The 17,693-nt window shown below is 36.5% G+C and overlaps 1 pseudogene; it reads right to left on the reverse strand.

Moving 5' to 3' along the window:
* Positions 1-5,172: 5,172 nt before the first annotated feature.
* LOC107532126 (large ribosomal subunit protein eL15 pseudogene) lies at positions 5,173-5,748 on the reverse strand (annotated as a pseudogene).
* Between the last annotated feature and the right edge of the window lie 11,945 nt (positions 5,749-17,693).

Here is a 17,693-nt window from a genome sequence, read left to right on the forward strand (position 1 = left end):
AAATAAAAAGAGCCATTTTTCCTTGAAGAATCCTCTATAGACTCTCAGAACTGAAACCCAAATATATTTGCTACAATCTGTGCCATATTTGTGATACTCCCTTAATATATAATAATTCCCCAATGGAACGAGTCTCTGCCATACAAAGCAGAGATTATGGTATCATTAGATCTTATACTCCTCAGTATGGAAATTCTTTGAACACACAGAGAAAAAAACAGTGAATTTAGTCATGACAAGGTAGAACAAAAACACCTTATACTAACAGATGTTAGTCAAGAGGAAATATGCACATTCACATGGGTAAGTTTAGAGAACAATTTAAGGCTTTAACAGGTTTATTTTAAATAGGAAAGGCCTTTTGTGTATGAGAGATAGTAGCATGCCAGTTAAGCATGTAGGATATCTGGAGTTAGAAAACTTGAGTAGAATCCCTTCCTCCAACTCTTCTTAGCTATGTGAACTTGAGCATAATTTAACCTGTCTCAATTTTCTCATCTGTAAAATGGATTAGGTTTTTCCTCTTGGATATTCCATTGGCATCTTGAATATCCTGACTGCCCTCATTTTAGTGTTGATCACAGTTACAGTTGCCAGGTGACTTGTCTGTATCCTTCACTTTTTCACAGTAGCATCCCTTATCTATAACCCAGAAATTATATTCATACACTTGCCAGCATAATTACTGAGCCTTAGGGAGTTCTTACCCCTAGAAGTATAATTGCTGAGCCTTAGGGAATACTGACCAGGTGTTTCTGAATGGCTCTCTAAAGTGGTTGAACCAATTTACGCTCCCACAGAAGTGTGTGAGTTCCTATTTCCCAACACTGTAACCACACTTGATGTTTTCGATATTGATTTTTTTCCAGTGATGACTATAAAATGAGCAATCATTTTAATATGCATTTATCTGATTACTAGCAAGGTTGAGTACTTTATATATGCTTCCTGTCCAATTGGGTCTTTTTCTATGAGGTGCCAAATTACATCTTTGGCCTATTTTCCTCTTGGGCTGTTTGTCATGTTGATTTGTTGTCACTCTTTATATAGTCTGTGTATAAATCTATTTTATGGCTTTAGAAGTCTTCAGTCTCTCAGTGTATTTTGCTTTTTACTTTTTATAGTGTATTTTGAATCATTTACATCAATTGGTATTTATAAGTCAGTATTATGTTTATATTTGAACATTGCTTCACAAGCATTTAAAACAAATAAATCATAAAAGTTTAAATTTAGTTTAAAACAAATTATTTAAAGGTTAATAGCACTAGGAGAATTCTTATCTTTTCCTCTTTGAGTATTGGGAGACACAGAATAAGTTTAAAGAAAAAAATGCAATTATCTTGAGAAATTTCCTTGGACTTCAAAAACTAGCTAGCAAATGCTTTAAAAAAAAAAATGATAAGACCAGCTAGTGTGGCTCAGTGTTGGGAAAATTAGACAGGTACATGCAAAAAAATGAAACTAGACCACCAACTTACACCATACACAAAAATTAACTCAAAATGGATAAAAGACTGAAATGTAAGTCGTGAAACCATAAAAATCCTAGAGAAATCATAGGCAGAATAATCTCAGACATCTCTCACAACAAAATGTTTGCCAGTACATCTCTTAGGGCCAGAGAAACAGAGGAGAAAATAAACAAATGGGACTACATCAAAATAAAAAGCTTCTGCACAGCAAAAGAAACCACCAACAAAACGGAAAGGGAGCCCACTGTATGGAAGAACTTATTTACCAATGGCAAATCTGAAAAAAGGTTAATATCCAAAATATATAAGGAACTCATACAACTTAACAAAAGGAAGACAAACAATCCAATTATAAAATGGTCAAAGGATCTAAATGGACATATCTCCAAAGAGGACATATGGATGGCCAAGAGACATATGAAAAAATGCTCAAAGTCACTAATCATCAGAGAGATGCAAATTAAAACCACAATGAGGTATCACTTCATACCTGTCAGAATAGCTACCATCAACAAATCAACAAACAGCAAGTGCTGGTAAGGATGTGGAAAAAAGAGAACCTTAGTACACTACTGGTGGGAATGCAGACTGGTGTAACCACTATGGAAAACAGTATGGAGTTTCCTCAAAAAAATTAAAAATGGAACTGCCATTTGACCCAGTGATCCCATTTCTAAGAATATACCCTAAGAAACCCAAAACACCAATGAGAAAGAACTTATGCACCCCTATGTTCTTAGCAGCACAATTTATAATAGCTAAGATCTGGAAACAGCCCAAGTGCCCAATAGAAGATCAATGGATAAAAACCTGTGGTAATTACACAATGGAATACTATGCAGTAGTAAAAAGCAGGAACTCTTACCTTTTCCAACAGCATGGATGGACTTGGACATTATTGTGCTAAGTAAAATAAGCCAGCCAGAGAAAGAGAAGTACCATATGATCTCACTTATATATGGAATCTAATGCACAAAATAAACTGATGACCAGAATAGAACCAGAGGCATGGATACATAGAACAGACTGACAGCTGTCAGAGGGGAGGGTGAGTGGAAGACAAGATGAAAAAAAGTGAAGGGATTAGCTAAAGAACATATATGAATAACCCATAGACACAGACAACACTGTGGTGATGGCCAGAGGGAAGGAGTGGGCAGAGGCTTGGTGGAGATTGGGAAAGGGGAGGAAATGGGATCATTTGTAATGGGGCAACAATAAACACAAAGTTTAAAAAAGATGATAATTGCAAACAACACCTCATCAGAGGAGTTAATATCCAAAATATATAAAGAACTCATACAACTCAACACCAAACAAACAGACAATCCAATTAAAAAATGGGCAGAGGACCTGAACAGACAGACACTTCTCCCAAGAAAACATACAAATGGCCAACAGATAGATGAGAAGATGTTCAACTTCACTAGCTATTGGGGAAATGCAAATCAAAACTACAATGAGATACCGCCTCATACCTGTTAGAATGGCTATTATCAACAAAACTGGTGATAAGTGTTGGAGAGGTTGTGGAGAAAAAGGAATCCTCATTCACTGCTGGTGGGAATGTAGACTGGCACAACCAGCATAGAAACCAGTATGGCAGTTCCTGACAATATTAAGAATAGAGTTACCATATGACCCAGCAATCTTTCTTCTGGGTATCTACCAAAAGAACTCGAAAACATGTATTCGCAAAGATATATGTACCTTTATGTTCATTGCAGCATTATTCATGGTGGCCAAGACATGGAGACAACCAAAATGTCCTTTGATAAAGGACTGGATAAAGAAAATGTGGTACATGTACACAGTGGAATATTACTCAGCCATAGGAAAGGATGAAATACTGCCATTTGTGACAACATGGATGGAGCCTGAGAATATTATGCTAAGTGAAATAAGTCAGTCAGAAAAAGCCAAGAACCATATGATTTCACTCATATGTGAGATATAAAACTGCAACTCATAGACACAGACAACAGTATAGTGGTCACTAGAGGGAAGGGGGTAGAGGGATAGTAGAGGGTAAAGCGGGCCAGATATATGGTGATGGAAGTTTACTTGACTTTGGGTGGTGATCACACAATGCAATATACAGATATGTATCATAGAAATGTACACTTGAAACCTATATGGTCTTATTGTCCAATGTCATCCCAATAAATTTAATTTAAAAGAAGACAACACCAAATGATGACAAGGATGTGGAACAACAGGAACTCTCATTGTTGGTGGGAATGCAAAGTGGCACAGCCAATTTGGAGTACAGTTTGTCAGTTTCTTAAAAAACTAATTGCTGGATCAAAACCATATAATCCAACAGTTGCATTCCTTGGTATTTACCCAAATGAGTTGAAAACTTATGTCTACACATAAACCTGCACACAGATGTTCATAGCAGCTTTATTCATAATTGCTAAAATTTGGAAGCAACCAAGTCACCCTTCAATTGGTGAATGGATTAATAAACTGTGGTACATTCAGATAATGGAGTATTATTTAGTACTGAAAAGAAATAAGCTATTGAGTCATGAAAAGACATGGAGGAAAATTAAATACATATTACTAAGTGAAAAAAGCAATCTGAAAAGGCTACATACTGAATGATTCCAACTGTATGACATTCCAGAAAAGGCAGAACTATGAAGATAGTATAAAAGTCAGTGGTTGCCAGGAGTTGGGGAGAGAAAGGGATGAATAGGTGGAGCACAAGAATTTTAAGTCATTGACAATATTCTGTATGAAAATATAATGATGGGTACATGTCATTACAGATTGGTCCAAACCCATAGAATGTACAATAATATATTCTATGATACATGATCTGTATATTGCATTGTGTGCCCACTGCCTACAGTCAAATCATCTTCTTTACTACTCCCCCACCCCCTTCCCTCTGGTAACTATCATACTATTGTCTGTGTCTCTGAATTTCGGTGAATCATAATGTAAACTACAGACTTTGGGTTATAGATGCATCAGTGTAGGTTCACCAATTGTAACAAATGCACCACTCTGGTGGATGATGCTGATAATGGGGGAGGTTATGCATGTGTGGGTAGGGGGTATATGGGAAATCACTCTCATATATATACACACATATATATGTTATATAAAACTTCCTCTTAATTTTGCTCTGAATCTAAAATTGCTCCAAAAATTGTCTAAATAAGTGAATAAAATGCATTTTTTTATTAGTAAAGCTTAACAAATCTTTTTAAAATGTTTTTATTTTTTTTATTTTTTTTAAACATACCTTTATTGATTTCAGAGAGAGGAAAGGAGGGGGAGAGAGAGAGAGAAACATCAATGATGAGTCATTGATCGGCTGCCTAGCCCGCAACCCAGGCATGTGCCCTGACCGAGAATCGAGCCCCAATCCCCTGGATCCTAGGTCGATGCTCAACTGCTGAGCCACGCCCGGCCGGGCTAAAATGTTTTTATTTATTTCAGAGAGAGGAAGGGAGAGGGAGAGAGAGATAGAAACACCAATAAGAGAGAAATATAATCAGCTGCCTCCTGCATGCCCCCTACTGGGGCTCAAGCCTGAAACCCTGCACATGCCTTGACCAGGAATCCAACTGGTGACCTCCTGGTGCATGGGATGACACTCAACCAACTTAGTCACACCTGCCAGGCAAATACTTTTTTTTTACTGTCCTAAATTATTTATTAGGTAAGAATTTTACAAACATTATTTATATTTGCTGTAATGGTGGAGCTGGAGAGTATTATGGCTTCTCCAAGCTGCAGTGTGAGAGGGTGTGGTGGAACTTGTGGCCGTTTCCAATGCCAGGGCTCTTGTGGCCTGCAGTTGTCAACCCTCGCATCTCCCTGTGCTTGTGGACTAGTCTGGTGATCCATTGGGTGTCAGGATTCCTTTTGATAAAGTTATGGAATGGATCAAAGGTGGAATTGTCACCAACCCGGTAAAAATTCAGCGTCCCACAGTGGTGCCCAGCTCCCTCCTTGGCAACAGACTGAAGGCTTTGAGCAAACTTTAGCTGGTTAACGCCATGATGGACAGACTTGCCATAGGTTGCACCCTTACAAACTGGGTGTTTGCAGCCACCACAAAGCACACGAATCCAATATATGACATAATCTTGCTTGGTCTTGTATCCCAGCCTGTGCACTTTACTGGGCCAGATGGGGTGGGGGGCCTGTGGAGTGCAGAGAGCTGGAGGTACTGCCAGCAGTGCACACTGAGAGGAAAGGACAGTACATCAGACTGCTTCTTCCTCCATAGCTCCTGCATGTACTTGTCAGCACCTATCTTGGCTTACCTGATGGCTGCTGCCAGATGAAAAGCTGAACACATTTTAATGTGCCTGAGGAATATTTTAACATCTCCTTGTATGAGTACTTTTTGAAACAATTTTGCAGAATTTTTGTTTTTTCATTTCTCTATTTTTTAAAAAAAAAAAAATCTTCATATATTTGGAATATTAGTCCTTTAACTGTGATAGAAATTTTTCTAAGTATTTTATCTTAGGCTGTCTTTTAAAAAAATTTAAAACCTTTAGTTATTACAAAAACAGCACATATGCATTGCAGTAAAATTAGCAAATATAAAAGAGTGAAAATAAGAAAAATAAATTACATACTCCCATCATCCAGACATTACCACAGTTAACATAAGTAGGTTCTTTTGTGTTGATTATCTCAAAATTTCTTGTGTAAACCATCCTGAGCCACGATATAATGATTTTTTAATACATTGCTGGATTCATTTTGTTAATATTTTACTTATGAAATATCTATCCTCATTGTGAAATTGCTCTATTGCCATGGTTCTTTTTTTTCTCAGGTACAGTATTGAATTTTCTGTTGCATTTGGTCGCACAGTATTGAGAAAATACTGACTCACACAGATAAATGTTTATAAACCTGTGGTGATTTTAAAATATGTGTGCAAATTATTTCATATTTTTACTATTGAAATTTAAGGTCTATATCCCCTCTCCTTAAATCTAAACTTAGTGACTCACTCATTTAAAACAGCTTACCCTGAAATAGCCTCACACTCTTCATTTAGCTGATAGGAAAAGAAGTTTTATTCAAAGTTCTTTCCAAAAATGAGCTAACCTGGCAACAGAATTTAATAAATCTGTGATCTCTAACACTTTTGGCATATGACACATATAAGTGTACCCATGACTTTTATTAGAACTTTTAAAATATCAAAAATTAAACCAAAATAAAAGGTTATGAACTGATGCACCTCCATGATACTTGTAATACCACAATACCAAAATATCACAGACTGGGTGGCTTACATGACAAACATTTACTTTCTCACAGTTCTGGAGTCTAGAAGTCCAAGTTCAAAGTGTCATCAGTGTTGGTTTCTGGTGAGAACTCTTCCTAGCTTGTAGATAGATGCCTTCTTACTGTATCCTCACAAGGCCTTTCCTCTGATGTCTTTTCTTCTTCTTACAAGGACACCAGTCTTATTGGTTGAAGGCCTCATCCTCATGACATTCAACATTTATCATCTCTTTACAGGCCATATCTCTAATACAGTCACATTGGGAGTTATGGCTTCAACATATAAATTTGGAAGGGACACAATCTAGCCCATAACAATACCCTAGAGTTCCCTGAAATATGCCAGAGGGGAAAAACTAATTTAATCCATTCAGCTTGCTTCCTTTGCCTATGAGGCAGTAGGTCCAGAAATGTACCATGGCATTCCTGAGTTAATATGGCTGGATTATAACTCAGGTCTCCTAGCTACCTATGGTTTCTCTTGCTACAACAAAAGAGGTGCTTTTCTTTTCTTTGTTCTTACTCATTTTGGTCTAAAAGCTTCCTTTTCTTTCCCACAAGGCTCCTAAACTGGGGGTGATTTTTTTACTGAATTGTTCGAAACCATCTATTTTTCTCAACCAGTTGGCAGAGAATTAAAATTCAAGTCCTAAATAAGCTTAGACTCAGCTGAACCCTGGCACTCTCTAGTCCACAGCACACAGCTAACTCTGGCAAGTTGTCAGCCCACTGGTTGGTAAAATTGGGCTGACTATGTTTTACCTGCCAGATGGCTGAGCTGACCCAGTAAAGCCACAAGACCTTACAGCTCTAAGATCAACAGAGAACTCACCAGGATCTACAATTCTGTAAATGGGCTACTTCCTCCTTCCATAGCGGGGACTCTGTATCCACTTATCTTAGTTAATGATTAATGAAAACACACTGTGAAAGGTATTATCCCTGTCCTGAGCCAGAATCTCTTTCCATTCCTGGGATGATGATGATGATGGAATTGACACTACACTGGCAGAATCAGTTATAAGAAGGCCCTGGTCTCTAAGGTCCTCACTTTGCTTAGAGCATTCCAAGAAACCCTACCCTTGTTGAGGGTTCTGCCTGTATAATAATTATTTTTTGTTTATTGAGATATAACTCATATGCCATCACCACAATAAATTTTAAAACATTTTTTTTACCCCCCAAATAAACTTCATACCCATTAGTATTCCCTTCCCCATTCTCATCCCCACACCCCAGCTCTAGGCAAACACTAATCTACTTCCTGTGTCTATAGATTTACCTATTATAGACAAGACTTCTATTAATTTTCAGCATTGTAAAAAAGTTTATTTTGACCATTTTTGATAGCATTCTTATTGGTATTATGGAAGACAGAGATTTTAGAGGTCCTTACTCTGCCATTCCTGCTGAAGTCACCACTCAGTTACTTTCATATTTATAACTCAGCAGTAAGCCCAAATTGGCATGGCAGACAGCACAAGCTTGAGCTGTGGATTTTTGTAATTTTTTAAATTTACTATATTTTCCTGTATGTGAGCTTTAAATTTACATTATGTAAATTGGTACTTGAAACTATGTAATTATAATATAAAGACTAGTTACAACTAAAGTGTATTATAATTTAAATAATTAGTTTTATAAATTGGTTCATATAAAAACTCAGGCAATATTTTAGAATTATATAAACATATCAACTGTTTCCATTTAAATTTTCTGAGTGAAAAAAATAAATGTAAAAAAAATCTGAGTGAAGTTTAAGAATGTAATTGTTCTTCAGTACTTTAAAAAAATCAAGATTTTGTGTTGTGATGTCAATGTGAATGTGTTTTCTAACATTTAAAAATGACTTTTAGAGAGATAAAATAAGGAGGTAATAATATCTATAACTGTTTAAATAATTATAAAATGTAGGATTTAACACTAAAGATGCTTGATATTATTAAAGAGAAAATCACAGGCCCCAAATGGTGTCACTTGTGCTAAAACCCATGATGCCAAACCTAGATTTAATATCTGACCTTATTACTGTTTAAAACTCCCAGAAACATAATCTTAATCAACCAGCCTGGAATTTTCTGGTCAACACCAATGAAGTAATCTGTCGTGTGGGCCCTCTCCATCCCCCCCAATAGAAAAAAGGAAGTAATCTTCATAATAAAAACACTTGCCAGCCCTGGCCTGTGTGGCTCAGTTGATTGGAGTGTTGTCTCATACACCAAAAGGTTAAGAGTTCAATTTCTGATTAGAGCACATACCCAGGTTTCAGTTGGATCCCTGGTTGGGGCATGAACAGGAGGCAACAGATTGATGTTTCTCTCTCTCTCTCTCTCTCTCCCCTTTTCCCTTCCTCTCTGCCTAAAATCAATGAAAACATATCCTCAGGTGAGGATTTAAAAAAACAACACTTGCCATTCTCTGAAAGCCACAAAAAGATGCCTTGATCTGGAAATAATCCTCTATTTTCTTTTGTTATAGCTCTTTTGCCCCACCCATCTCCCTATAACAACCTTCCATTTTGTACAGCTCTTCAGAGCACCCTTCTAGTTGGTTCGTGAGATGCTGCTAGATTCATGAATGGTTTAATAAAGTTAATTAGATCTTCAAATTTACGAAGTTGAATTTTGTTCCTTGACAGTATAAAATTTTGAAAGAAAAAGAATACAAAACCACTATGCACCCCCTGTATGAGCTCTATGTACTTTTATCTAAATATAAACATTAGCTTTTCTAAAGCTCAAAGTAAAATAATAAATAACTAATATATTATGACTATTATCTTAATTATATGTTTTAATAAGACTATCATGTTTTTAAAATTCATTTTTATACATTAGATAGCATTACAATTTGAGTGTTAGGGATAACTACATACAGTGTAGTATATTGAAGTTCATAATATGACATATATGTGTAGACGTAAGAAACATCCAAACTTGTAGGGAATTTTTATGAACTTATTTGAGTCAAACTGACAACACTTTCTCGGAAGCAAAATTGCAACAGATTGAGGCAATGCTCCAAAGAATGGAAGTTTTGCAGCTTGTTTTATAAATTAGAATCAAAAGAGGAGAATAAAGATGGTTACCTGAAATCCATTGGTGATAGATTAGGGAGGCGGTAGAAAGCAGAGCAGAGGCAACCTCTGGGATTGGATAAAAAGTAAAATGGAGAGACACATACTTCTTTTACTTTGGTGGGTATAGGATAGTTAATAATTAACATTTACAGCACATAGAGATGGTATGCAGGAAAAAAGATAACAATGAGGGGTTCTGTGGTCTCTGCTCTGGTGTGGAGGTTGTGCCCTGAGGGGTCTGGCAAAGGAGATTACTCTGACATTCCAAAGACATGTTATCTTAGATGCAAAAAGAAAATAGACAGACTCAGTTAAGGTAAAGATTGGTCTTTGTTAAGGAAGCTACACCTGGGACGTGACTACCCTCCGTGACCGGATATTAGTTAGGAATTTTTATGTTCAGACCATTCTCTGTGGTTACTTTCAGTCTCTGTTTGTGAGGCCCACCATGCAGGCGTCCGTGAGCTTGTCAGGTTTAGTATGTGGCCTCTTTTTTATTCACTTAGAGGAAAATCATAATAAATCAGGAAAAACAGAGAAGCTTTGTGTAACCACAGAACCAGGTCAAAATATTCCTACCCAGTTTAAAAGATACTGAGTTGCTTTTCAGAGACAACAAATCAGAACCTCAAGGAGAGAATTTTAACCTCTAGCTATATCTGGAACCAAAGTCTCACCCCTCTCCACTCCCCACAGAACCAAAAGACCAGGACATAACTGGAACTGGAACACCAGAACCCTTTCAGAAGCAAAAAGTTCATTATCCAGGAAGATCCGATGTTGACACTCCTTTATCATAAGTCCTCTAATTAAAACTTACCCCACCAGAACTTCTGCATATGCATTTCCTTTAGGCCCTTACACACCCTTAACCTATTTCAGTGAGTAAGATGAATTTAAGGCACCATTAAGTCTCCCATCTCCTTAGTCGGTTCCTTCTCAATCAGTAAACCTTTCCTTACTCCAAACTTCGACGTTTTGAGTGTTGGCCTTTCAAAGTGTCGCACACAAACTTGGGTTAGGTAACATTTTCTTAAAATAATAAGAAAAATAATACTGCATTTCCATATTCTGTTCACCCTTCAATGTCTCTGTTTCTTTCATATCATCTTCCTTCCCATTGGATCTTCAATACCTTCTTCTCATCCTCAATCCCACCTGGTAACCTTGCTTTCTACTTCATTAAGAAAACAGTAATATTCAGAAGAGAACTGCCAGTTAAAACAACATTTATAAAGCTCTCACCCATGTAATCATCACCTTGGACAAGAAATAGAACACTCCGATAATTCCAACCCCTGTTCCTCCTGCCCCCCAGCCCCATCTCTCCAATTGATGACATTTCTTTTCTTCTTAGAGGTGATGCCTATCCTGACTATTATGATATAATTTCATTGCTTTTCTTTATAAATTTATCTTCTATATAAGCATTTCTATAAAACACAGTTTTGTTTTACAGATGTTTGAACTTCATATATTTGTAATTGTATGGATTGTTTTATGGCTATCTTCTTTCACTCCACACTGTTTGTGAGATTTATTCATGTTGTTGCAAATAGCTGTAGTTGGTTAACTTTTACTATTGTGCAATATGCCATTGTATAAATATTCCACAATTTGCCCATTCTATCTTTGATGGAATTTCTGGCTGTTTCTAGTTTTTTACTGTTGCACACAATGCTACCATAGATGTTCTTTTATATGTATCCTCATATACATGAGCAGTTGAATTATGTCTGACTGCAGAGTTGGTAGATTGACAGTTTCCTGAGGCCAGTATAACTATGAGTTTAGATTGTACTCAAAAGGTGAAAAAGGGAATTTTTCATCTGACATCTGAAATATGAGTGGGAAGTGAGAACAACAGTGGGGAAGGGGTGAGGCGAGACTGCTATGACCCTTCTCTTTCTTCCAATCTGACCCACTTTTTACAATAACACAGTCTTAATACCTTAAAGACCAAGATCAACCACCTTCTTAATAAATGGGAAGTAACATGCATGCTGGTTAAGAGTAAATATCTGAATTTAGAAAACCTGAATACAATTCCCTCCTCCAAATCTTCACAGCTATGTGTGTGACATTCAACACAACTTAGTTAATCTAAGTCTCAGTTTTCTCAGCTGTAAAATGGAAATAACATAAATTATTTAAAGTGAGTTGTTATGAGGTTAGTTGAGTTGGGACATATAAAATACCCAGCATAGTCCCTGGCTGTGGTTAAGGTGCAATTTTTACCTCTAACTTTGATTAAACAGAATAGAGTAAACTCATCAAAACAACCCAAGGACATGGACAATGGTAGGGAGAGGGACTGGGGAGGGAGAAGGAACGGGGTGGAACAGGTCATTGGCAAGAAAAAGGGACATCTGTAATATTTTAAACAAAAATAAAATTAAATACATAAACAAGTAAATAAAAAATTAAAATAAAAATGAGAAAAGTCTAAGGGACCTCTGGGACAACATGAAGCAAAAGAACATCCACATCACAGGGGTATCAGAAGAAGAAGACAGTGAGAAAGGCATTGAGAACCTGTTTGAAGAAACAATGGCTGAAAACTTCCCCAAACTGGTGAAGGGAAAAGTCACACAAATTCAGGAAGCATGGAGAATCCCAATCAAGATGAACCCAAAGAAGCTCACAATAAGAAACATAATAATTAAAATAACAAAGCTTAAAGACAAAGGGAGAATCTTAAAAGCAGCAAGAGAGAAACAGTTAGTTACCTACAAAGGAGCTCCCATAAGTCTTCCAACTGATTTCTCAACAGAAACACTTCAACCCAGAAGGGATTGGCATGTAATATTCAAATTGATGAAAAGCAAGAACATACAACCAAGACTACTCTATCTAGCAAGGCTATCATTTAAAACTGAACTTGAAATAAAGAGCTTCCAGACCAAAGAGAAAAGCTAAAGGAGTTCATCGCCACCAAACCATTATTGCAAGAAATGTTAAAGGACCTGCTTTAAGAAGAAGAAAGAAAAAAGACATATATAGAGAGAGATGAACATAGGTATAAAAAATAAAATGACAATAAATAAGTACCTATAAATAACTTTAAATGTAAGTGGATTAAATACTCCAATAAAAGACACAGGGTAGCTGGATGGATAAGAAAACATGATCCGCATATATGCTGTCTACAAGAGACCCACCTTAGAACAAAAGATACACAGACTGAAAGTGAAGGGATAGAAAAATTGTTCCAATCAAATGGAAGTAAAAGAAAAAGCAAGGGTAAAAATACTTATATCAAACAAAATAGGCTTCAAAACAAAGGCTATAACAAGAAAAAAATGAAGGACACTACATAATGATAAAGGGAGCAATCCAACAAGAAGATATAACCCTTGTAATTATTTATGCACCCAACATAAGAGCACCTAAATATATAAAGCAAATTGTGATAGACATAAAGAGAGAGATTGGCAGCAATACAATCATGACAGGAGAATTTAGCACCCCATTGACACCAATGGATAAATCTTCCAGACAGAAAATCAACAAGAAAACAGCGGCCTTAAATGACACAATAAATCAAATAGATTTAATTAATATCTTCAGAGCATTTCACCTCTAAGCAGCAAAGTATACATTCTTTTCAACTGCACATGGAACATTTTCAAGGATAGACCACATGATAGGGCACAAAACAACTCTCAATAAATTAAAGAAGATTGAAATCCTATCAAGCATCTTCTCCGACCACAATGCTGTGAAACTAGAAATGAACTACTACAAGAAAAAACTGAAAAACACTCAAACACATGGAGGCTAAATATTATGTTATTAAACAATGAATGGGTTAAAAATGAGATCAAAGAATAAATCAAAAGTTACCTGGAAACAAATGAATACACAACCCAAAATCTATGGAACACAGTGAAAGAAGTCCTGAGAGAAAAATTCGTAGCATTAAAGGCTTACCTCAAGAAAAAAGAAAAATCTTAAATAAATGATCTAAGTGCACACCTAAAAGAACTAGAAAAATAAACAAAGCCAAGAGTAAGTAGAAGAAAGAAATGATAAATATCAGAGTGGAAATCAATGACATAGAGACTATAAAAACATTTAAAAAGATCAATGAGACCAAGAACTGGTTCTTTGAAGAGATAAACAAGATTGATGGTCCTTTAACCAGATTCATCAAGAAAGAGACTGAGAACCCAAATAAAGAAAATCAGAAATAAAAGAGTAGAAGAACAACTGACACCACAGAAATACAAAGGATCATAAGAAAATCCTATGAACAACTATATGCCAACAAATTGGACATCCCAGGTGAAACATAATTCCTAGAAATGTATGATCTTCCAAAACTGACTCAGGAAGAATCAGAATACCTGAATAGACAGATTGCAACTAATAAAATTGAAGCAGTAATCAAAAATCTCCCAGCACACAAAAGTCCTGGACCAGATGGCTTCATAAGGCACATTTTACCAAATGTTCAAAGAAGAAGTAACAATAACCCTCCTCAAACTATTCCAAAAAATTCTAGAGGAGGGAAGACTTCCATGCTCTTTTTATGAGGCCAGCATTATCCTAATTCCAAAATCAGATTAAAGACACTACAAAGAAAGAAAATTATAGGCCAATATCCCTGATGAACATAGGTGCCAAAATCCTCAACAAAATATTAGCAAATCGGATACAGCAATATATTAAAAAAATTATTCACCATTACCAAGTGGGATTTATCCCAGGGATGCAAAGATGTTGCAATAGTTGCAAATGAATAAATGTGATACATCACATAAACAAAATGAAAGATAAAAATTACATGTTCATATCAATAGATGTAAAAATGCATTCAACAAAATCCAGCACCCATTTCTGATAAAAACTCTCAGCAAAGTGGGAATAGAGGGATCATACCTCAACATAATAAAGGCCATATACGACAAACCTACAGCCAACATCATATTCAATGGGCAAAACTAAAAAAATTTCCTTTAACAACAGGAACAAGACAGGGATATCCACTTTCACCACTCTTCTTCTACATAATACTGGAAGTCCTCGCCACAGCAATCAGACAAAAGGAAACAATAAAAGGCATTCAAATTGGAAAGGAGGAAGTGAAATTGTCATTATTCACATGACATGATATTATACATAGAGAACCCTAGAGACTCCACAAAAAAACTACTAGATTTAACAAATGAATTTGGCAAAGTAAGAGGATACAAAATTAAAATACAGAAATCGATGGCATTTTTATACACCACTAGTGAACACTCAGAAAGAGAAACTAAAAAAACAATCCTATTGATGTTTGCAAAAAAATAATAATAATAAGATACTTTGGAATAAACTTAACCAAGGAGGTAAAACAACTCTACTCATAAAATTACAGGACATTGAGAAAAGAAATAAAGGAAGATACAAACAAATGGAACAATATACCATGCTCATGGATTGGTAGAATAAACATCATTAAAACGTACAAAGCCACTGTAATCAAAACGGCCTGGTATTGGTACAACAGCAGGCATATAGATCAATGGAACAGAACAGAGACCCCAGAAATAGACCCATGCCATTATGGTCAGTTAATATTTGACAAAGGAGGAAAGAGTGTCCAATGGAATAAAGACAGTCTCTTCAATAAGTGGTGCTGGGAAAATTGGTCAGATATGTGCAAAAAAAATGGAACTAGACCACCAATTTTCACCATACACAAAAATAAACTCAAAATGGATAAAAGACTTAAATGTAAGTCGCAAAACCATAAAAATCCTGGAAGAAAACATAGGCAGTAAAGTCACAGACATCCCATATAGTGGAATTTTCACTGATACATCTCCTAGGGCAAGAGAAACAAAAGAAGAAATAAACATATGGGACTACATCAAACTAAAAGCTTCTGCACAGCAAAAGAAAACAGCCTCAAAATACAAAGGAACTCCACGGTCTGGGAAAACATATTTGCCAAGGATGTATCTCATAAGGGGCTAATTTCCAAAGTGTACAAAGAACTCATATTACTCAGCAAGAGGAAGACAAACAACCCAATTAAGTAATGGGCAAAGGACCTGAATAGACACTTCTCCAAAGAGGACATGTGGATAGCCAAGAGACACATGAGAAAATGCTCAATGTCGCTAATCATCAGAGAGATGCAAATTAAAACCACAATGAGGTTTTCACACCTGTCAGAATGGCTGCCATCAACAAATCAACAAACGACTCCTGCTGGAGAGAATGTGGAGAAAGGGGAACCCTAGTGCACTGCTGGTGGGAATGCAGACTGGTGCAACCACTATGGAAAACAGTATAGAGGTTCCTCAAAAAATTAAAAATGGAAGTGCCATCAGACCAGATGATCCCACTTCTAAGAATATATCCTAAGAAACCCAAGACACCAATCAGAAAGAATATATGCACCCCTATGTTCATAGCAGCACAGTTTACAATAGCTAAGATCTGGAAACAGCCCAAGTGCCCATCAGTAGATGAGTGGATAAAAAGCTGTGCTACATTTACACAACATGGAATACTATGCAGCTATAAAAAAGATGGATCTCTTACCCTTTGAGACAGCATGGAGGGACCTGGATATCATTTTGCTAAGAGAAAAAAGCCAGTCAGAAAAAGACAAGTATCACATGATCTCACTTATTGGTGGAATCTAATGAACAAAATAAATTGAGGGACAAAATAGACCCAGAGAAATGGAAGCATGGAACAGAATGACAAATCTCAGAGAGAAGGGGAGAGGGGGGAGGGGAAGAGATTAATCAAAGAATTTATATGCATATATGCATAACCCAGGGACACAGACAATAGTGCGGTGAAGGCCTGGGCGAGGGTGATGAGTTTGAGGTGGAGAGGGTCATTGGGGGGAAAAGGAGGACATCTGTAATACTTTCAACAATAAAGATAAATTTTTAAAAAAGAACACACACAAAAAAAAGGATGTACGGAAAAGATGTATCAGCACAATAGTTTGAGAAGGTGCCTTGGCAGGTGCCTGAAGGCTAAGTGAATAAATGATTTAAGGAGGAGGGAGTGATCATCAAATGCTGCTGAGGAGTTGAGTAAAATGAGGTGTGTTTTTCTGGGAAGAAATATAAGAAACTGAAAAAAAAGTAGTTATCTTCGGGAAGAAGTGCTGATGTGTGTGTGTCAGAAAGAGGGGGGAAGGCTTTCATTTTTCATCACTTACCTTCCTCTGTTTGAGCTTTCTAACCTTCTATACGAATTACATTTTTTTCCAATATAAATTATCTGGTAGGTTTGATTTTGGAAATTTTTTAAAAATAATTTTTTAAAGGACCTCTTACCACCAACAACTTTTCTCATTTTCCAACTGAAGTTAGACAATAAGAAAATCTAGGTGTAAGATTGTTTTGGTCTCTTAATGTTCCTTGAGTCTTTGCCACTTTTTCCCTTGGGTATCATGTATAATCTAAAATAAGGCAGGCAAAAATCTCTGACTTGAAAGGTCAATAAGTTTTTCAGCTTTTAAATACTGTTTTTAGGTCTCTGAAATTAAGTGAACACAGTCAAATCATCCATAGGTGAATTTAGGGGAAGGGATATTGGGCTGTTTGAATATCTAGTAGTCTTGAAGCTCAAGTTGAATTATCTTCAGGTTGAATTTGTTTTCCAGAGAGGGTGACTTTGAGCCTCTGCACAGCATCCCATTGAATGAAATATGGTTTGAGCCTTCAGAGTGTCAAAACCAGTTTCATTAGCAGTGGGTTCTGGCTTGCAGGGTGCTATTCTATGAGAGAGTTCTGTGGAAATTGGAAAGTGCTGCAGATATGACTCTTAAGCCATTTGGGCCCTTTGGCACTCTGCTGTTCCTTCCCTTCTCCCCAAGCCCATCAGTGGAAGACCCCAGGGCAAGA

Source organism: Miniopterus natalensis, chromosome X, assembly GCF_054644295.1.
Source record: "Miniopterus natalensis isolate mMinNat1 chromosome X, mMinNat1.hap1, whole genome shotgun sequence".
In the NCBI taxonomy this organism is placed as follows: domain Eukaryota; kingdom Metazoa; phylum Chordata; class Mammalia; order Chiroptera; family Miniopteridae; genus Miniopterus; species Miniopterus natalensis.